This window comes from Martes martes (genome assembly GCF_963455335.1).
Source record: "Martes martes genome assembly, chromosome: 9".
NCBI lineage: Eukaryota > Metazoa > Chordata > Mammalia > Carnivora > Mustelidae > Martes > Martes martes.
This window is the reverse complement of record NC_137896.1, coordinates 129,558,716-129,582,720: the sequence shown is the minus strand read 5'-3', so window position 1 is coordinate 129,582,720 and position 24,005 is coordinate 129,558,716. Positions and strand designations below refer to the sequence as shown.

The 24,005-nt window shown below is 36.2% G+C and overlaps 1 pseudogene across 1 annotated transcript in view; it reads left to right on the top strand.

The window, feature by feature from the left end:
- The first annotated feature begins 5,425 nt into the window (after window positions 1–5,425).
- The window catches only part of LOC308349176 (mortality factor 4-like protein 1), an 85,104-nt pseudogene continuing 66,524 nt past the window's right edge, over window positions 5,426–24,005 (top strand). The window contains exon 1 of the transcript in view: window positions 5,426–5,596. The product of the transcript in view is annotated as a mortality factor 4-like protein 1 (transcript). The remainder of the gene's footprint in view (window positions 5,597–24,005) is intronic.

Here is a 24,005-nt window from a genome sequence, read left to right as displayed (position 1 = left end):
TAAAATTTAGACCAGAGCTCTAAGAATTAGGAGCTTATATATCAAAATGTTTAACATACATGTAACTGAAGTCTGAGTAGAAAAACAAAAAACATACAAAGAATAAGAAAGGATCACAGGAACAGTTGAATGATAGTGGCAAGCATTTTCTTAAATTAATGAAAACCAGTAGAGTAGACCATGATGCTCAGAGAACCATAAACAGGATAAATAAAAATATATATATATATAATAACATGTTATAGCCAAAGTGTGTGAAAACAAAGGTTAAGAGGAAATACTGAAGGCAGCCAGAAGGGGTGAAAAATAATAAACATAAAGGGTAAAATATAAGAAAAATATCAGACTTTATAGTTGATTGGAAAACAAACAAACAAAACCTGTAGGGTTTACTGGAAGCAGACCTGCCTCACAGACAGAATAAACATGACACCAGACGGAGATCTGGATCCACAAAAAGAAATGAAGGGAATCAGAAGGGGTGAAAATTAGAGTAAATAGAAGTATTTTCCAGGCACCATGCTGGCTCAGTCAATAGAACATGTGGCTCACGTGGGTTATAAATTCAAGCCCCACATTGGGTGTAGAGATAAATTAAAAATAAAATCTTTAAGGAGCACCTGGGTGGCTCAGTTGGTTAAGATCTGTGTTCAGCTGGGGCTTCTGGGTGGCTCAGTGGGTTAAGCCTCTGCCTTAGGCTCAGGTCATGATCCCAGGGTCCTGGGATCAAGCCCCACATCTGGCTGTCTGCTCAGCGGGGAGCCTGCTTCCCCCTTTCTCTCTGCTTGCCTCTCTGCCTACTTGTGATCTCTGACTGTCAAATAAATAAATAAAATAAAATAAAATAAAAGATCTGTGTTCGGCAAAGGTCATGATCCCAGGGTCCTGAGATCAAGCCCTGCTTCAGGCTCCCTGCTCAGTGGGGACCCTGCTTTTCCCTCTCCCACTCCCCGTTTGTGCTCGCTCTGTCCCATAAATAAATAAAATCTAAAAAATAAATAACATCTTTTTAATAAAAGTATTTTCCATATATTTAACCTCCTTAGAAATAAAATAAAATTTTAAAAAAATAATCTGTGTTAAATTTTGATGTATATAGTTTCCCAGATTTTTTTCTGTTTGTTACATACTTTTGAAATTAATAAAAGAAAAATATATTAACAATACAAAAAAATTAAAAGTGTTATTTTGAGTTTTATACTAAATGTCAAAATGAAAGATTAAATAATGAAGTACAAAGGAGGAAAGTGAGGAAATGGGAAATTACACTGTACAATACATAGTACTACATAAAGGTAAGTTGCGATAAAATATATTTTGTAATCCTAGAACAATTACTAAAAAACAAAACATAGAGCATGATCCAAAAATCAATAGTGAGGATAAAATGGAATAAAAATATTACATTTCTAAATAAAGGCCAAAAAGAAAAAAGAGGACCAAGGCAAAATAGGAAATAAATAGCAAAATAGTATATTTAAAAGTAAATAAAAAAGTAATATTTAAAAGTATATATTGTGCCTGGGTGGCTCAGTGGGTTAAGCTTCTGCCTTCAGCTCAGGTCATGATCTCAGGGTCCTGGGATGGAGCCCCGCATCGGGCTCTCTGCTCAGCAAGGAGACTGCTTCCGTCTCTCTGCCTGTCTCTCTACTTATGACCTCTCTCTTTCTCTGTCAAATAAATAAATAAAATCTCTTAAAAAAAGTAAATATATTGATAGTTACATTAAAGACATCTTCTAAGTATATCAGTTAAATGATAAAAATTGTTAAGTTGCATAAAAAATGCAAGATTTACATACATGCCATGTTTAAAAACATCCACTTTAATTACACAAAACGAAGATAGATTAATGAGGAATTTATAAAATATATTAAGCCATGCTAACAGAAATCCACAAGCTCCTGATTGGCTACATAATATCAGGCTAAGTAGACTGTACCACAAGGAATACTACCAAGGTTAAAAAAAGGTTTTTAATGTTGTAAGAGTCAATTCACCAAGAAGAGATGACAATCCTAAACACAGAAGAATATACCCCTCCAAAAAAAGAGCTTCAAAATACTTAAAGTACAACTGATAGAATTGAAAAGATTTATAATAACATGAAAAATATGAAAGGTTTAGGAAAGGTTTAGAAAAAAATTTCATAAACTATATATATATGTGTGTGTGTGTATATATGTGTGTGTGTGTGTGTGTGTATATATATATATATATATGATCAATTCATTGTTGACAGATGTCCCAATACAAAAGTAATTTAAGGGAGAAAAGGTAGTATTTTCAACAAATAATTCTGGAAATTATGTTAGTATACATGCAAAAAAATGTACTGCAAACTATATCCTGCACCATTTTCTAAAGTTTACTAAATATTTATCAGAAAATTAAGTATAAAAATGAAAACTTTGAACTATCTGATTGAAACCATTAAAGAAAATTTTTCTGACCTTCAGTTATGCTGTTTTCTTTGCTAAAAATTCAGAAAAGCAAAAACCATAAAAGAAAAAAATGATAAATTTGACTTTCTCAAAGTAAATAAGAAGTTGCGTACTTCATAAGATGCTTTTAATAAAATGATAGGCAAAGCTACCAACTAGCATAAAATATTTTAAAATAAATATTAATATGAGTTTTTATATTCTTTTTTTAATAAGATTTTATTTATTTATTTGACACAGAGAGATCACAAATAGGCAGAGAGGCAGGCAGAGAGAGGGGGGGAAGCAAGCTCCCTGCTGAGCAGAGAGCCTGATGTGGGGCTCGATCCCAGGACACTGAGATCATGACCTGAGCCTAAGGCAGAGGCTTAACCCTCTGAGCCACCCAGGCGCCCTGAGTTTTTATATTCTGAATGTATTAAGAATTCATATAATTCAATAATCCAATAATTAAAAGAAAAAATGATTCAATAGAGAGGAAAAAAAAAAGATCTGAATAGATTTCCCTAAAGAAGATATACAAATGGCACAAGATATGGGAAAATGCTCAAACCCCTTAGTCTTTAGGGAAATATAAATTAAGAGCACAGTAGATACCACTTCAACTCGATCACACTGGAGAAACAGAGAAAATCAAAGAATGAAAATAAGAGATGCTAATGAGGATGTGGACCAGCTAGATTTACACACACTGATGGCATGAATGCAAAATGTTCCAGTCGTGCTGGAAAATGTTTGACAATTTTTCATAAACTCAAAAACACATTTACTGCTCACCTCAGCCACTCCACTTCCAGCTATTTACTTACAGTGAAAACACAGGCTCACACCAAGAATTGCAGGTGAAAATCCACAGTATTTTTTGTTTTTATATTTATAGCCCCAAACTGTAAACAACCTAGTTGTTCTTCACACCGTGAATGGTCACATTTTGGCATGTTCATTCAAGGGACTAGACTCCACAATAAAAAGAAAAAAAATACTAAGATATGCAGCCACAGGGCCTCATATTATACAATTCCATTATGTGATCTTCTCAAAAAGGCAAAACTACAGAGATAAAAATATAGGTCATAGGTTGTTGTGAGCTCAGGCTAGAGGTAAGGGGTTAAAGGGAATTTTTTGATGTGATAGAAATGATCTAAGTGCTGAGTTAGGTGCTCACTGTTCTAAGTCTTTGAATCATTCATGTAAAGGGTTCATTTTATTGTACGTAAATGATGACTTAAAATAATTTGAAGAATTTGCTTTAATATCAAAGACTGCTTTTATGCACCCTACAGTGCTTTTGAAAAAGAGTAATAGTTTTTATCGAGAAAAAGTTATATTTGCATCAATATCAGCAAACACTTCATCAAGACCAACTATTAGAAGAGGCTTGTGACATGGAACAATTTCCATATAGGGTCACAACTCCATCCTGGTTTTGATGGGTGCCACTGACAACACTTTTCAGCCCAAGGTTGATGCTTGTCCATCCAACCATTCTTTCCTTAAATTTAAAATATATCCACATTTGACTAACTTATTTAAATTCCTTTAATTACAGAAACCTCCAGTGAGATAAAATTGAAAGCCTTTCATAGGGGAATTTCAAAAATACATTATCGTAGTATCAGAAACAGAAGTCTGGTTGGAAGAACATGAGATGATTTCTTATAATATTCAAATCCATACATCAATTTAAATTAAATAAAATATTCTGTAGGTATACTTGGTACTTTGAAAAAAGTGATTTTTCCATTTCAATTTCACTTAGAAATTATATGTAGACCCATAAATAATAGCTCTTACTCAGCTGTTTCCAAAGCCTAACAGTAATGTTACCGGAAGCAAATATAATTTATTTCACCTTTTATGACACACACTCAGGAATATGATTATAAAAAAATTCAAGCCTAATACAGTTATAAAAAGTTATTTTCACCTGACATAATTTAAGTTATGCTACCCCTCTATGTTTTAATGTAAATATGTATTTACCTCTCTCACACTGTATTTCAGTTAAATGTTTTAATTGTTTGATTTGATTCATCTATCTAATCTTACTTTCTCTAGATTATGAGAATTTATTAAATAAAGCACAGAAAAATGTGTTTTATTTCTATTTTTTCCATCCTGAGATAAAATAGGTACTCACGATGTGTAAGTTGAGGGTTTATTTTCAGCTACTTAGGAAAATGCAAAAATACTCCAGAAGAACCTTAAGCCGTTAGGTTTAATACTGAGTCATCATGGAAAAAGAAAAATCACTTCTTGATTTTGGAAAAGTGGGTAGGTTTTTAAAAATGTTCCTCCTTAGTCCCATTCTCTAAAATTTTAATGATTACACTTATTGCACCTATTTGGTACAAGGATGAGATAAAACACATTATTTAAAAACAAACAAACAAACAAACAAACAAAAACTAGTGCAAGGCCCAGAATATATTTTATTGAAAGTCACAGGAGCTGATTTGTGCCTTATGGAAAACAGTAGACTAGGTGTTTCCTCTAATATTGCATGTAAACTGTTATATGTGTTACCCATAGGTTGGTTTCTATCAGTTCAAAAATATAATATGAATCATGGAATCCAAATCGTTTCCCCTATCGTAATCCAGGCCATCCTTGTGAGGATCCTTCATAGTTTGGTTGCTCTCCCTGACTGGCTCGCTAATATTAGTCATGGACAAAGCACTGGTTTTAAAGGATGACCCGGTTCCTAATCTGGTGCTAAAGCCAGACATACTTTAAAAATAAAGTTCAGGGAGAGTCCCAAATTGCCAACAGGCGGGCTGGCCTTCAACAACCCTGGGATATGTTCAGTGACTTTAGGCCTCAGTGCCTTGCCCCAGCAGGGTACTTGGTACTTAGTACAAATGGTCTTCAGTATCGCCCGCTGAGACCTCAGCTCAGAGATGAGTACACAGGCCATGTCATGGGGCAGTGGGGTTGGACTGCCTTCTATGGCTCCTCACACAAAGCCTCTTATTGACTAGATGGCCTTCCTACACGGCAGGTATAATCTGGTAGAGCAGGAGCTGAAGTTCCCTGTAGCCCTCCCCGGGGCACACCTGGGGCAGCCCGTTGAGCGGCAGGCTAATGAAAGTGCTATGGCAGGGACTCTGTGGGGCTTCTACCACACAGGTGGTCTAACCCAGTCCATGCTGGTAATGGACTCCCCTGAGCTACCGCATCGTGTCTGTGAGTGCTGGATATCCAAGCTCCTCGTCTCCTTCCTTAAAACTCCAAGACTGCATCCAATCTGGCTTGTTTGCGTACTGCCCTATGGATGCCTGGGAAATTAGAAGAGCCTGTGGCGATGGTACCTCTGGTCCTTGGTGGCTGTTAATCCCTCCAAAGCCAGGATCTGTAGACTTTATGATTTGGCCACTTGACATGAACAAGGTACTGTCTTGGTTTGGGCAGACAACATTGGAAATAGAATGATTATTAACTGTGTGTGGAGTACAGTAGAAATCTTTGCTCCACATACAACATCTTGCCTCTGATTTAGATTTTTTTTTAAATGCAATGACTTTAAGATTGTGCATATTTGAAGCCTAGAGTAACTATGACTTAATGACAGTTCTAAATATCAAGAGAGATCCACTAATAAATATCATGGGTTTTTTTTTGTTTGGTTGGTTGGGTTTTTTTGTTTTGTTTTTTTTTACTTCTATAAGGGAAAGCTAACATCATGCATCCACTTGAAGAGACAAATTAGTTCAACAATAATAAAAACAACAAACGTAACAGGTAGCACATGGTATTTTGTCCCTTGGGGTAAAGTCAGTAGCAATTTAGAATCTCAGCACACCTGACCTGAATCCTATTGCTGCCAGTATGTCTGAAGAATCTGCTATTTGATTTAAAAACAATTATGGTTGCACTTCTTTAGGACAAATTATTTTCCTCACTTTCATACAGGCAAGTAGTTTTTTTAACTTTATGCTCATTGAATCCTATCACTGGAAGGAATAATATAAACGATTGGTCCAAAGTCATGCTCAAGGCTGCAAAAACTTGTGTTTTGATCCCAACAGGTGGAGACCCTGCCACTGTTGAAACTGTCCCAGTGTCACTGTGTTCTCTACCCTACACACCAAGCTTCGCTTCCATGCGGGGGCATTTTTAGTTCATGTTTCATTGTCTTTCTAAAATGCTTCCTATCTAGACTTAGACAAGAAAAGTCATATCCTTATTAAAAGTTTACCTATCTCAGAAAATACTCCAGTGATTTATAATAGTGGGAACTCCACTTTACAGTAAATTCTGAGGCAAATTAACACGTAATTCATTTCAGCTTTGAAAATTCATTTGAAAATTCATTTTGAATTACTATTGAGTGGATTTGTGATAACCATGTGATCTTTTATGTGATAAAACAAATCCAAGAACAGTTTTCTAGGCTAACTGCAACTACAAATAGGGTTCCAGTTAGTAGAAAACGTCCAGTGGTTCCTGGGTGGTTCAGTTGGTTAAGCCTCTGACTCTTGTTTCGGCTCAGGTTATGATCTTAGGGTTTTGAGATAGAGCCCTGTGTTGGGAGGCATGCTGGGAGTAGAGCCTGCTTAGGATTCTCTCTCTCTCCCTCTCCCCCTGCACCCCATGTGCTCTCTCTCTCTCTCAAAAATAAAAATTGAAGAAAAAAGGCTACATTTTAGCATATTTCATTTATTCTGGAATTTCACTACACATAACTCTAGACTGTTTCAATAAAGAGCAAAAATTAAATTTAATATCCTTATTAAGCAATAACCCTAGTAGTCTCTGTTAGACTCTTAACAAAACTGATTATTGAGCTCTCTCTAAAACATCATATAACTTAATATCTTTATGTGATGACTATTACTGTCAATACTATTAAACACCCATATGTGCTAAAGACTATTTAAAAATACATTATATACAGCCCAGGTTTCATGGAGAAAAATATTTAGATTGATAGTCAAACAACTAGTTACATTATAATATTAAACAAATACTAACAAAACATGTAATTTGAAGAAGGCATAAATTATTTTGTTGAGGTTTGAAAATTACTTCAATGATAAATAGAATTTCTTTAGTTAAGGAAGTAAAACTGAAATATTCTCACACACACAAAGATAAAATTCTCACCAGAATATAAGACTGTGACTAAAATCCTTTTGATGTTATTAAACTTACTCTACTAAACAAGAAATCTCATCAAATCTTGACAAAATATGCACAAAATGAAAATGCGTTTGTTCAGTTAAAACAAATGCTTATTATGGAACCCTTATGTATTATTCAAAAACATACAGAATGAATCATTCTGACTATATTTTCTAAGGTTGCTTGTATTCATAGCCTTAGCATTTTTCTGAGGGTCCAGGTAGTACCTTATAACCTCTCAGTATCAATATATAACCATAAAGGCAATTTCTAGAATAGACTTCAGGAAATAGTGACTCATAAGCGTTTTTCCTCCCTTCCACTCCCAGCCATAACCCAGCCACTTTCTGTACCCTGTGGATAACTGAGTGGGAAGGAGGGCTTTGGCTCTAAGGGGAAGCCAATAGAATAAAAGTAGTGCAAGGCTCCTGTGGCCAGTGCAGGGACTAGAGGTCATTTTAAGAGAACTATAAAGAAAATCACATAATGTCTATATATCGGTATCTCTATCTGTATCTTTATCTCCTAGAAAGAGCCTGGCTGACAGAAGTGTAAGAACCACATTGATCCTGGGTGAATTTGCCTAATCAGCCTGATTTCCAAGTACTGAAAGTGTTTGGGTCCTTCTACTCGTAGGTCTGGGAAGAAAAAGAGCATTACACCTGGATGACAAGGTGTCCCAACTTAATGACAAGCCACCAGCCATCTTTACTTGTGCTATTTTTAGTACTATTATTCAAGGCATTCCAACAAGACTTGGGCTCTAGTGAGCTGATGAAGAAAAATAATACCACATATAAGAGGTTTCGAAGTCACCAAAAAAAAAAAAAAAAGAAGGAGATCTTATAAACTTGGGATGGGAAAACATTTTCTTAAAAAGGAGAAGATCAGGACAGTATTAAATTTTTCATTCCATGTCACTCCAGAAACTAAAAGGTGGCAGAAAAACTACCAGAAGTAAATAATATGATACAAAGATGTTACACCCAACAGAGATGTCAATATCTTACTAGGGCACAAGAAGGATATTTGTAGATATTGAAGAGTTTATCACCCATGATTCTCATGTAAAGGAGATATTTGAGTGAGGTTTCTAACCAACATTTTTCTTTAAATCTCTACAATGAGGAAAAATTTTGAAAAGAAGAAAGTGATGAGTAATGAAATATGTGAAATATATAGCAATACCTCATTTCTACAAATATCTATGAATATACATATAAGTAAATATAAACTAATATTGGCAATATAATAGAACTTAATAAAATATAGATTAAGCATTATAAGGGAATTTTTAATTTTTTTATTTTAATTTTTTATTTTTAATTTTTAATTTAATTTTATTTATTCATTTCATCTATGTAATAGATAAAATATGATCCATGTAAGTGAATGTAGATATTGATAATGAAGGGGAGAATAGGGAGAAAAAGAAAATAGAAGCATTTTGAAGATCTCATTCTGGGAATAATGGGAAGTGATAGTAGAACATAATTGTGGGGGAAAATTAGAGTTTTTATTTTTAATTAAACAAGAAAAATATGTGTCTTATTGTCAGAAATACAGACATTTGTCAGAATTTTCCCAAGTATAATGACTAATGAAATAATCCAACCCATTACCTGATTTATTTTTACCTCCATAGCACTGATTACTGACATTTTATTGTGTATTTATTTGCTTTTTTCTTCACTAGAATACCTAGAATATAAACTCTTCTATGGCAGCGTCTTCTCTGTTTTGTTCAATGTTTTACTCCCATGCCAGGAAGAAACGATAAGTAGTAGGTAATCAATAAATATTCACTGAATAAATGCATGAGTTCCGGGTTAAGAAAGTCAAAAATTAATGGAATGGAGAAGCACATTAAATTTTCCAAGTTGGCAATGGGAAATATAGAATCAATAGTAATTTGGCCAAACCAGGAAAAAAATAATCAAAATGCAAAAAAGGATATAAGTAACATAAATTCAAATGTAAAGTAAAACAACAACAATAAAAGCCATATTCTATTTATAAAAAATACATTAGGCTTCTGATTTCAATGCCACATGCGCAAATCCTGGAAGTTATCACCCTCATTCGTTCTTATACTAAGGAAGCCTGGACAATTGAAAGTCAATGTCTTTTCTAGAAATATAAGAGAATAAAAGCTACAGAACAAACTGCCTCCTGGAAACCTGGACAGAGAGGTGCATCCAGAGTCATAGCTGGGAAACGGTCAACTGGTAGGAACAATCTCACCGGCACTCTTGATCAATTGTGACAATGAAAAACCCCTGGAATTTCAGTCTTGGGGGTGCCCACACTTTCATGGGCTTTACTTCCGGGAAGCTTACCACAGTGAAGATCCTGAAGTTTCCTTTTTCTTTTTTTAATTAAATTCAATTAGCCAACATCATTAGTTTCAGATGTAGTGTTCAATAATTTATCAGTTTCGTATAAGACCCAGTTCTCACCAGATCATGTGCCCTCCTGAAGATCCCATTGTGGATCAGGGGAGGGGGGGTGGGGATGGAAAGACAAACCACAGACTGGGAGAAAATGTTGGCTAAACACATATCTTATACAGGACATGAATCCAAAATATACGAAAAACATCTAAAATTCAACAACGAGTAAATAACCTACCTGGAAAATGGGTGAAAAATCTGGCAGGAACCTCATCGAAGACATACAAATAACCAAGAAGCATATGCAAAGATGCTCAAAATCATCTGTCCTAAGGGAGATGCAAATTAAAACAACAATGTGGTACCATAGTACAACACACACACACACAAATGGTAAATTTAAAAATAAAAAAATCACACTACTACTTCTGACCAGGATATAGAAGGACAATAACTCTCCTCACTGCTGGTGGGATTGCAAAATGAATACAATCTGGTAATTTCCTATAGAGTTAAACTGCTGGTGGGATTGCAAAATGAATACAATTTTGTAATTCTTATAGAGTTAAACATCATCTAAGCCTATCATCTAGAAGTCACTTTCCTAAATATTTAAACAATTAGTTTGAAAACTTATAGTCACACACAAGAAAACACAAAAACACTGCACCTGAAAGTTTACAGTGGATTTATTTATAATGGTCCCAAACTGGAAACACCTAAGATATCCTTCAATAGGTAAATGGATGAACTGTGTTATATCCATACAATGGAATGCTGCTCAGGATGACAAACAATTGGCTCTCAAGCCATGAGAACATGGGAATAAATCTTAACTGCATATCGGTGAATGAAAGAAGCCAACCTGAAAAGATTACATTCAACTATATGCCATTCCGGAAAAGCAAACTCGTAAGACAATAAATAGTTTAGTGGTCGTTGGGGGGTGATGTGGGAGGTTTTTAGTGGGAAGACTGAATACATAGGGCACAGGGAATTTTTAGGTCCTGAACTCTTACGCTTGATACTGGAATAGTGGATACACGACACTATACAATCGCCAAAACTTACAGAACTCTATAGTTCGATACTAGACTTTGATGTATACAACAATGTGGACAAGAGCCATTTTAGAGATTAGAGGGTCCCAGGGTAGAATGCAGAGTGTGACGAGAAAGAATCTGTTTTACCTGTGTATGAAACCGTTTTACTGAAGGAGGTGGTGGGGAGTGGGGGCAGGTGGTGGGAAAGGTGCTGACTTAAGAAATTTTGGCAATGAGTGGAATTTGTAAGACTAAAAGCAAAAAGTATTATACAAAGCATTATACTTTGACAAAATTGAGTCTCACCGAGCTATGTGTTAACAATTTTGGAAACATCTACATGTGTATTTGAATTGAACAACTGTGGTTATAATTGTAATTGGGTAGCGGCTTGAGGGACACAGTTTTTCACTGTTGGAGTAGAATAAACAAGTAGAAACAGAAAACCAAGTAGAAGAGGGCAGAATGATCCCTGTAGTAATGGATTAGAGGTGGACATGAGTATGAACACTTGTTGAACTAAATACAGATATAGATGGCACACATAGACATATTTATAGACATGTATATATACATACTTATATCCTAATGGAAGGACAGAACCCATTATGGAGGGAGGGAGAAATATACATCATATTGTGTAATTCTAAATTCATTACTGATAATACCAAAACACAGGTTATGTGTGTGCTATATACCAGGGAGGGATGGAATGATTTGAGAATTACAGGGGCAGGTATTAAAGTTAGGAAACCCAAAAGTGATTTCAAATCTAAAGGAACCTCAAGCAATAGGAAAACACCATGCTGGGCAGGTCCAGAAAAATGAAGGTTCAATGCATTCCCACAGAGAACTTCTCCAGGCTGGGATGTCTTAATAATATTCATCAATACTCTGCTCCAGTGGACCACAGAACACTCAACAGAGTCAAGCTACATCCGCTGTTTTTCAAACCCAGTTAAGTCACAGATAAGGCAACCAGGACCATAATGTTTGGTTCTTCTAGTTTCTCTGAATAAGAAAATCAACAAAATCCCAAAGTTCAAAGGAAAGAGACAATTATTGGGGGAGGGGACTCATTCACTGACATGACTGTGACTTTGCACAATTTTCTGCTTCTCTTTGTATCAGATTCTTCTTGAATACAGTGAGTCCACTAACGCATAACTGAAGGTTGCTCCACATTTAAATTTTTGCCAATAAAATAATTGGATACAGTTTATGACCAGCTGTTTAAGAGAAATGGAACTCCAAATGGCCAATAACTAACATGAAAGGTACTCAAACTCTCTTGTAATTAAGTAAATAAAAATTAAAAGCACAAGGGGAAATGTTAAAACTCACAATATTGTTATTTTTATAGCTTGACAATGTCAAGAGTTACCTAGTAAGTAGGAACACAGGAACTGCCATATACTGACAGCAGGAGTATAATTGTTACAATAATTTTAGAGAATAACATGGCAATTCTATTACGGTTTTGGGATATGTCTGACCTGTGACCCATCAATGCTAGTATTTGGTATGGATCCAGGAGAAACTCTCACATGTCCATAGGAGTCATGCACAAGCATTAACAGATGTAACTACAACTTAAAAAAAAAAAAAAAGAGAGAGAGAGAGAGATTCTGTGCTGCTCAGTACAGTAGTTACTGAGGACATGTGGCTATTCAAATTCAAATTTTAGGGGCGTGTGGGTGGCACAGTCAGTTAAGTATCAGACTTGATTTCAGTTTAGGTGATAATCTCAGGGTTCTGAGATTGAGCCCCAGGCTGGGCTCTACGCTCAGTGCAATCTGCCTGTCCTTCTCCCTCTGTTCCTCCCCCTGCTATCTTTCGCTCTCAAATAAATAAGTAAAATCTTTAAATTGTTTTTAAATTTTAGATCACTAAATTAAAATAGAATAAAATCAGTTACTATGTTGCACCAACTACATTTAAAGCACTCAATAATCATCTGTGCATTCATATCATTGCAGAAAATGCTCTTGGATATTGCTGATCTAAATCACTGTGGATAATTAAATGGATAAATCAGTTCTCAACTCTGATATATTTATAGATGAAATTGAAAAATATTAAAGACACATGTGCCAGTAAGTACAATTCTCATAAATATAACATGGAATGATAACATAAACTTAATTTAGATTTGTGCAGATATATATGTAAATATGTATACATATATGCATATATAATAGCATTTATATAAGGTTTCTTTTAAATTAGTTAAATTGGTATATATTGCTGAGTTGAAATATATAAAATAATAGGTAAGCAAAAAGATACGTGAAATGGAATACTGAAATTTCAGAATACTGGCCATCTTCTAACAAAGAGGGAAAGTAATAGAAGATAGAACTCAAGGTACTTCTAGTAATTTGTTAAAATGTTATATTTTATCCTAGGTGTTGGGTATATAAAATTTCATATTTTTGAACTTTTTTATATATAAGATGATTCATTAACATGAAATTAAACAGAATGACATTAAGTGTAAAGTTGTTTTGATAATGTAATATCAAACTGCAAATTTTAAAACTCTTTATATAGATAGAGACAATTATATAGGGATCCCTCATCTTATTAAATAAAGTCTATACCATCCATTATCTTTGCATTGTAAGTTAGGCATTATATCCCTACTTCAGGAAAACCCAGGCTTACAGCTGGAGCTTCCCCCAGTTCCTGATATTAATAAGCAGTAGAATCTCAATTCGAACTGTTTTGTGGGTCAATAAACAGACCTTTTCTGTAGCATATAGATATGTGTATTTACTGAGGTTTGATGAGAAAAGCACTATGAACATAGTTATGGGCAGCATTATGGTCTAGTAAGTTTTATTATCATCCTTTATGTTGTAGCAGGCACCAGACTTGAAAATACTTAATTTGATACCCACAAAAGATCTTGTAATAATAGTTTCTCTATTAATGTGTGGGAAACTTAAAAATTAAGATGATTATCAGCAGATAACATATTCTTACATGCATTTTAGCACTAACTTACAATGTAGATGGGGGAAAAGACCCTCAGTATTGTGAAAAATTATGATTATAATAATCTCTATAAAGATACAAGTTGGTTTTGTGTTCTAGGTTCCATAAAATTCAGGGATCCATAACTGAAAATTCTAACCTAAATTTTGGATCAAAGATGGCAACTCTGAAGATATGATATGTAAATTAGAAAACAAGAAAGAGCCAGAAGCAAGTAGAGGGAGAAAATAAGAGACTCCAGAGCTTATTTCTTATGCAGGGGATTACTGCATGTCTTCATGTAATTGTGTTATATATGTATGTGCCCCTGAATAAAAATGTTTTGCTCTTAAAAACTTTATTAATTATGACATTAATCTGTATATATTCAAATTTAATTGGCCTTTGGAGGCAATTGCAGTTGTCCGAGGTAAAAGCAGATGGTAAAAAGATGGTGGCAGCAAAAATAGGGAAAGTCACAATTACTGAATGGTAATTAAGTGGCAAGATTGTTGCACAAGGTGACTGATAGGATGTTTCAAGTTCACAAGTTCCATGTGAACAAGGATGGTGTCTCTTCTTGAGATGTGGCACATGAGATTAAGTGAAGTTTTCTTAAAGATCACAAGCTCAATCATGGACATTTTGGAAACTGAGACCTGAATCGTATTTTCTTTCCTTGCACACCATTTTGTCTCTCATTATATGTAAACTATACCACCCACATATCTACACATATCCACATGTACAAACACACAGCAGATATTAGCATCAGAAATGTGCTGCATGGAGAACAGTATTGTCGAAGGAATTTGGGGAAATATATTATTTCTTGTTCTCATGCCAAAGACACAACACATGCAAAAGGAGCCAAATCAAAGAGCTCCCAATGGCCAAAGCTGGAACAATCAGAGCAATGAAATAAAGAAGAATTATATATACAAAATATTCATGAGTTTATAATAATATAAATTAATTAATGACTAAAGAAATAGATGAAGAAGAGACAGACCTCCCATGCAGGATTCCAAATGATTTGCGTAGATAACGAGCATCACTTTCAGGGAAATGATGTCTGACCACTCATTCCTTAAGTGTGAGCTGAACACAGTGACTTCCTTCCAAAGTGTACAGTATGGAAATGGGGAAAATAAAGTACATATCAGTGAAGAAACCTGACAAACCCTTGTCAAGTGCTAAAGGTCAAGTCAAGAGTATTAAGTCATATTGAGAGCATGCACTCTTGACATGAAGTGATGAAAATGGCCTTTTCCCTCTGTAATATTCTCCCCTAAAACATCATAACCCATTCTAATCATGAAAGAAAAAACAAATAAATCCAAGCTGAGGGACATTCTACACAATATCCAGAATTCCTCAAAATTCTCAAGATCACTGAAAAGAAGAAATGTCTAAGAAACTGTCACAGCCAACAGATGCCTAAGAAGACATGACAGTGAAATGTAAAGTACTATCCGGGATGTAATCCTGCAACAGAAATAGCAGGTAAAAAATAAGGACATCTGAATAAAATAGGGACTTCAGTTAATAATAATGTACCAGGAACTATAACTATTTGACTATTCTAGTATAAAATGTTAATCAGGGGCGCCTGGGTGGCTCAGTGGGTTAAAGCCTCTGCCTTCGGCTCAGGTCAGAATCCCAGGGTCCTGGGATCGAGTCCCGCATCGGGCTCTCTGCTCAGCAGCGAGCCAGCTTCCCTTCCTCTCTCTCTGCCTGCCTCTCTGCCTACCTGTGATCTCTGTCTGTCAAATTAAATAAAATCTTTTTAAAAAAATAAATAAATAAAATAAAATGTTACTCATACAGGAAACTGGTGTGAGTATATGGAAACTCTGTGGTACCTTCATATTTTTTATATATTAAAAACTGCCCTAAAATAGTTTATCTTAAAAAAGAAAAAACATGGGGTGCCTGGGTTTCTCAGTGGGTTAAAGCCTCTGCCTTCGGCTCAGGTCATGATCCCAGGGTCCTGGGATCGAGCCCCGCATCGGGCTCTCTGCTCAGCGGGGAGCCTGCTTCCCTTCCTCTCTCTCTGGCTGCCTCTCTGCCTACCTGTGATCTCTGTCTGTCAAATAAATAAATAAAATCTTTAAAAAAAAAAAGAAAATACAGCAAAGATTTATGTGTTAACAGTTAATATTGGACTTAATTTAGGAATATGTGGGGCAGTGTTATGGAAAATTTCTAAGTAGGTAGAACTCCTGAGATGATTCACCAAGGGCTGCAAGAAGTTTAACTTAGGACGATTGTGGATTCCAAGCAAGAGGACAGAATATTGTGTACACGCAGGGCCTGAGATTCAAAAATACCCGAAAATGACTAATAATAGAATGGATACACCAGAAGGAATGAATTATTTGAGGCTGGGGAGCTTGTGAGGAAAAGGACAACGGGAGCAGAGATGACAACAGAGGGTACATATATACCATCCAAAATGGTCCAGCAGAAATTAACCTTTGGGTCCTTTCGGCTGTTGTGAGAAACCTAGGGACCGGAAGGTGAAATTAACGCTGATGAGCGGTTAGTCTAAGGCAGCAGATGTGAGGTAAAAAACTCAGAAGCACAAGGGAATATAAAATAGTCCTGTAACTATTCGAGGCATGATAACAGGATAGCATGTTGAAACAAAATGACATTTCTCACCAGCGGATGCCGGCACGCCTAATAACTTATTAATGTTCTCGTGTTTTTATACATCTCTAGAAGCTTGTTAAAGGTCAAAGCCAGAATTTCATAATTGAATTCAGAACAACAGGAGGAGCTGCTCTAGCTTGAAATGTACAAATAAACCTCAACACGGAGGAGCAAATTTTAATAGATTCATTCAAATATGAAATTTAATCCACGAGTTTAAGATTTCAGCATTTTAAAATTCATTAAAACTTAAGTTAGCAAAACCTAGAGCTAAAGAGGAAGGGAAGATTTCCATTCCTGCTGCCCAGGAATGAGTGGCCCACATCCTCACTGAATCAGTGGAGAACCCACGAGACCCTCAACTTCCACCTCCTCCTGCTGACCGCGAGATATCCATCCATCTTCTATCTAGCTGGAGTGGTGTGCCTAGAGGCCTCGTGGAGAGTGGAGAGTCAGAACTTCCAAAGGCACCCAGATATAGCAAGGCCAGACCCCGTTCCAGACAGGACAGTGTAGTAGACATCTAGTAAACACCTGTGTCCCTTCTTCAACCGAGGAGTAACAAAGAACTTTCCCCTAGGTGTCAATAGATGCTGAATGGAACATACACGATCTTCTCCTTCTATGTCAGGAAGCCATCAGTGCCTGCACTACTTTCCCCTGATGGGGCAGTGTCATAGAAGGCAAGCCAAAAACAAAAGATTTAAATAAGATAGAGAGATTTATAGCATGATATGTAAAACATCACAGCTTCTATCAAAAATCACCTGTCATAAAAAAATCTGGACAATCTCAATTTGAAGGAGGAAAATAATCAATAAATGCTCACACCAAGATAACAGAGCTAATATACTACCTGCGAGAATTTTAAGGCAGCCATCATACAAATACTTCAATGAGCTTTAAGAATATACTTGGGGAAAAAAAAAAAAAGGGGGGGGGAAAAAAGTCTTAACAAAGAAGTAGAAAGTCTAAGCAAAGAAGCGAAAGAGGTAAAGAGACACCAAATAGAAATTCTAGAACTTGGAACTGCAATATGTAAAATAAAACTTTCAACCCAAGAATAAGGGACAGGAAAAGAATCACTGAAATTAAAGACAAAAAAATATATATATATATTATATATACATAATATATGTTATATATATATATATATATATATAACTGAACAAAAGAGAGAAAATGAGCTGAATGTAAAAAATTTTCCCAACTTGATATACATATTTAATGTAATTTTTTATACAAATCTCCACAAGTTCTTTTTTTTTTTTCCAGAGACATGGACAAGCCTTTTCTAAAATGTTTATGGAAAAAAACATACCAAAGTATCGAAAACAATCATTACAAAGAATATAGTGGAAGGAATCACTCTTTACCTACAGTAATCAAGACTGTGTGATGTTAGTGAGGAAAAGGCACATAGATCAATTGGACAGAAGAGTACCACAAACAGCCTGTACAAGTTGGGCCCACTATTTCTGGACAAATTCATAAAAGCAATTCAGTGGAAGAGGAACAGTTTTTTCAACAAATAGTCCTGTTGGTCCTCATCCTTAGGAATTTCCCAGGTTAAATCTGAAACTCGCCCCCATAGTGGTGGGCAAGGAGAGACTGAAGAAAGAAGCAGGCCATTCCAGATTGGTAGGTAGTAGTTTTAATAAGCAAAGGAACTTACACACGAAGCTTGTCTTGCATGGCTGCAAGATGGGTAGATTTCCACACCTGCCTGCTGGAATCTTAGAAAAGTTTATATAGTGGCTCTGAGTGCAGTCACAATACCCATCCAGATGATCTCAACAACACCTTTCTCTCTCAAGGCTGCGTTCTTGAAAATGGCTCCCCCTGTGGGGATGGAGAGCAGAACGTATACTCCAGAGTACCCCCTTAAGAGGGAGTGAGGAGCCTCCAACAGCCTAGATCCAGTTCAAAGGTCAACTGACAGTCACAGTTATTTGATGACTTCTCCTGGCATGTTCCATAGCAATCAGATATCAACAGGCAAAACAAAGAAACATTGATCTAATCTTTAACGTCCTACAAAAATTAATTCAAAATTGATGGGACAACTGGGTGGCTCAGTAGGTTAAGCATATGGTTCTTGGTTTTGGCCTCAGGTCATGATCTCTTGGTGGTGAGACTGAGCCCGATCTGGGTTCCACACTCAGCATGGAGTCTGCTCAAGATTCTTTCTCCCTCTGCTCCTCCCTCAGCTTGCACTCTCCCTCCCTCTCTCTCTTTCTCTCTAATAAATACATATGTTTTAAAAAATTGATCAAAGGTTTAAGCATAAAATGAAACTATAGAGTATTTGGGAAAAAAAATAGGATAAAATCTTGCAAACCTTTGGCGTGATGAACAGCTTTGAGTCTCACATCAAAATCATGATCCAAAAAATAAAATGTATAAAAAAAAATTTAAATTATACTTTGTGAGAATTAAAAATGTTTGCTTTGTGAAAACCATGCTAAGAGAATGAAAAGACAAGTCATGGACTGTGAGAAGGTATTTGAGAACCACACATCTGGAAGAGGACTCCTATCAGGAATACATACATGATGATCTCTCAAAACTCAGCTGTAAAAAATAAAGAAATAAATATATAAAAAAAGAGCCAATTCTATCCAATTAAAAATGGGTAAAAATACTCTGGTTTCTCATCAGAGTGAAAAAAATCTTTCGCCTTAAACAAAAAAAAGGGGGGGGGGTAAAAAAACACGAATATATATTTCAATGAAGGTGATACTCAGATAGCAAATAAGAGCATGAGAACATATTTAGCATTCAGCAGTCATTACTGGCAACAGAGAGTAAGGCCATGATAAGATATCACTATCTGTTAAAATTGCTAGGAACATAAAAACAAACAAAACCACTGATAATACCCAAATGTTGGCAAAAATGTGGAGAAACTGTCTTACACATACATTGATAACGGCAATGTAAAATAATGCAATCATGCTAAAAATAGCGTGGTGTGTGTGTGTTTTTTAATGTAAATATACAATGTATTATATGGTGTAGCAATCACACTTCTGGACCTTTTCCCCAGAGAAAATAAATACTTATGTCCCCATAAAATTCAATACAAAAGTGTTCACAGGAGATTTATCTGTACTATTCAAAATCTAGAAAAAAAATTCAGCAGATTCATATCATGAAAATCTATGCAGTAAGAAGAAGAAAATTAAGGGGTGCCTGGGTGGCTCAGTTGGTTAAGAGTCTGCCTTCAGTCAAGTCATGATATCAGGGTCCTGGGATAGAGACCCGCATCAGGCTCCCTGCTCAGCGGGGAGTCTGCTTACCCTCTGCCCCTCCCCTATGCTCCTGTTCTCTGTCTCTCTCAAATAAATAAATAAATAAATTCTTTTAAAATTTTTAAAAGAGAAAACAAAAATTAAGAAACTAGTGTGATACCTAATGACTTAAATGGATCAAAAGAAAATTATGCAGAATAAAAGAAATCCAATATTAAAAAGGTCACGTATCTTACAATTCCATTCATGTTATATATGAGTATCGTAATTAGTAGGAAAGTGGAAAATGTGTCCCAGCATATATTCTTCCTTTTTCTGTTTTTCACAAATAGCATTCTGTAAACCAATAAAAAAAAAAAATAAGTTGCCCTTTATTTATTGACCTACAGCATTCAGACAGTCATAACTGTCTGTTAAACATACAACATACCTTACATAGCTCAGACGACCCGTGATTGTGCACACTAGCTGTTCATACGATATCCAGCCTTTAACTCCTACCCGGATCTTTTCATTATGGTTGTGAATAAGTTCCCACTTTTACTTTTATGAGAACACATTATGACAGTGGCAGAAAATGAAAAATCATCTTGAAAACAAGGATTTAGGAAAGAAAAGAGAGTTCCAGTTGTAAAGATTACAATGGGAAAGAGAGATGAACCTTCTTCAAGGACTTGTCTGGTAGATGAGGTTATAGGGTTCTCATTTATAAAATCAGATGCAAAAGGGAGAACCATTAAATACCTCAGATACACTTTGTTTTTTTAAAGATTTTACTTATTTATTTGACAGAGAGAGACACAATGAGAGAGGGAACACAAGCAGGGGGGAGTAAGAGAGAGAGAAGCAGGCTTCCCGCCAAGCAGGGAGCCCAATGCTGGGCTTGATCCCAGGACCCTGGGATCATGATCTGAGCTGAAGGCAGACGCTTAAGGACTGAGCCACCCAGGCACCCCCCTCATATACACTTTAAATGAAAGAAGCATATACTGACTCCTTAACATATACCAAGTGACCTTATACATGGTTGAAGGTCATCACCTCTAACATCCTACACAACTGTCAATAGCTTCATTTTACAGATGAGGACACTGAGGTTCCTCGAAACCAAGCGGTATGGCATAATCATTGGAGGTGATGGAGAACTAACATCGCTCATTTCTTTTTCTCTATACCCTGTTGCCTTCTTAGAGTGAAACGTATCCTTACACTTGCTGTAAAAATGAGATTTCTTGGATGGCAAGGTCTCTCTGGCATATGGCATTACCATGCTCATTTCTATATGGGAAAAATAAGAATTATATTTAAGTATAGATACTGGGATGCTTGGGTGGCTCAGTAGATTAAGCATCTGCCTTCAGCTCAGATCATGAGCCCTGGCAGGGTCCTGGGATCAAGTTCAGCACCAGGCTCCTTGCTCAGTGGGGAGCCTGCTTCTCCCCCCGCCTGCAGCTCCTCTTGATTGTTCTCTCTCTCTCTCTCTCTCTCTCTCTCTCTCTTTCTCTCTCAAGCTGATAAGTAAATAAGTATATTAAAAGAAATAAATAAAGTCTAGATACTCCTGAATGGTGAGGGACAATTCCTGAGAGGACAGAGGAAATGCAGACACTCTGCAGAGTTGCCCTGGGATCTCGGTCCAGGCTGGCCCTGCCATGCTCCTTTTAGATGGCGCTGATGATGGGCTATGGCTGCTGTTCGAAGTGCTCACGTTTCCTGGAAGTACACCTTTCACAGCAGACTTAGTTGGCAGCTGTGGAATTTAAAGTTTCTGCAGCAGCAAGGCAGTGATTCCTAATGACGGGATAGGAATGAATCCTGCACAGGCCACAAGAAAAACATGTTTTTGTTTTTAAAATATGGTTCAGACCATGAATTATTCCTAGGAATAGTGTTGTAAGTAGTTAATATCTGTTATCTGGAATTTGCAATTACCTTCAGAATAATTGTGGTTTTTTAATGTTTTGTAACATGCAAGTCAGTCTATATGAAATACTATGAAAATGCCAATATTCAATGAAATGTGAAAGCTGAAATGTGAAATTCTTCCATCCATTCTTATACTTCATGTGACTAATGTGTAAAGACAGAATGCTCTGCAGTGAGACTGCCACCAACACAGATCGTCACTCCTCTACGGTTAGCTCACACTGAACAGCTAGTTAGTTCACCAGGGGAAAAGGCTTATCTGACAATTCATTTTGAAAATAATTGGGGAATAATAATTTACTGCATCTAAATTCCAGCAAGTTACTTTGTGGGTATTGACAAACCAATTCTCATATTTATAGGGAAAGGCAAAAGAACCAATCAGCCAACAAAATCATGGAATCATGGAGAACGAAGTCAGAGTACTGGTGCCCCCCAACTTCAAGTCTTAGCATAAAGCCACAATAATAAAGCCAGTGCAGTGTTGGTGAAAGAACCGACAGACTGACAGCATAGACCAGAGTGTCGAGGAACAGACCCACAGAATTACAGCCAACTCAATCTTGACAAAGGCGTAAAGACACAGCTTTCCAACAAATGAGGCTGGGACAACTGAATGTCCACAAGCAAAAATAAATAAATAAATAAATAATAAAAATAAAAGGAAGAATAAAAAGAATCTAGACACTTACATTACCTCTTTCACAAAAATCTACTCAAAATGGATTATATATCCAAATGGAAAACACAAAACCACAAAATTTCTGGAACAGGAGAAAATCTAGATGATTCTGAGTTTGGCAATGAGTTATTAGATACAATAGCAAAACCAGGATCCATGAAAGGAAGTGAGACTTCACTAAAATTAGAAACCACTCCTCTGGGGGCACCTGGATGGCTCAGTAGGTTAAGGAGCTGACTCTTCATCTCCGCTCAGGTCATGATCTCCGGGTCCTGGGATCGAGCTCCATGTCAGGCTCCCTGCTCAGCTCTGCACTCAGCAGGGAGTCTGCTTGAGATTCTCTCTCTCCCTCTGCCCCTTCCCCCACTAAAATAAATAAATAAATGTAAAAAAGGGACTCATCTGTGAAACACTGTTAAGAGGATGAAATGAAAATCCACAGACTACAAGGAAAGACCCGTGAAACACGTACTGATAAAGGGCTTATACTGAAAAGATACAAAGAACTCATACGATTCAATAACATGAAGTCAAGCATCCCAATTTAAAAATTGGCAAAATATCTGAACAACACAGAAGATAGAAGATGGCAAATAAGCATGTGATAAAATGTTCAACATCATATGTCATTAGAGAAATTTTTTTTAGTGAGATAACACTAGATATACCTTGTTCGAATGGCTACAAAACCAAAACCCTGACAATGCAAAATTCCAGCAAGGATGTAGAGCAACATGAACTCTCATCCATTGATGGTGGGAATGCAGAAAGGTACAGCCACTTTGGACGACAGTTCGGCAGCTTTTTACAAAGTTAAACACAGTCTTACCACTAATCACACTCCTAGCTACTACCCAAATGAGTTGAAAATTTATATACACATAAAACATGCACATGGATGCTTTTAGCAGGTTATTCATATTTGCCAAAACGTGGAAGAAACCAAAATATCAGTCTGTAGGTTCCTGGATAAACACACCGTGGTACATCCTTGCAATGGAGTATTATTCAGCGCTAAAACAACTGAGCCATCCCCCTAGAAAGGACATGGAGGAGTCAGAGATGCACATTGCTAAGTGAAAGAATCCAATTCGAAATAGTGATACTCAATATGGTTCCAACCATATGATGTACTTTGAAAGGCAAAACTTCAGGGGAAGTAAAGAGATCAATGGTTCCCAGAGATCAGTGTGTAAGGAAGGTAAGGAATGAAGAGGTAGAGTGGCAGGGAATTTTAAGGCCATGAAACTATTCTGTATGATACTGTGATGGTGACAATGCCATATTCTGCATTTGGCAAAAGGCATAGAAATTTAAAATACAACTCTATCCAGATCTAAAACTGTTCTAAAAATAAAGTCTATTAATAAAAAATAACTGAATCTTAATCACTTGTCTGAGTTAAATGCAGCTTGTGGACAGCAGTTTGATATCCTCTCATTTGCAAGACATGTAAATAGTTGAATTCATAATTATATATGCTTATGCTGAGGGTAATAGAT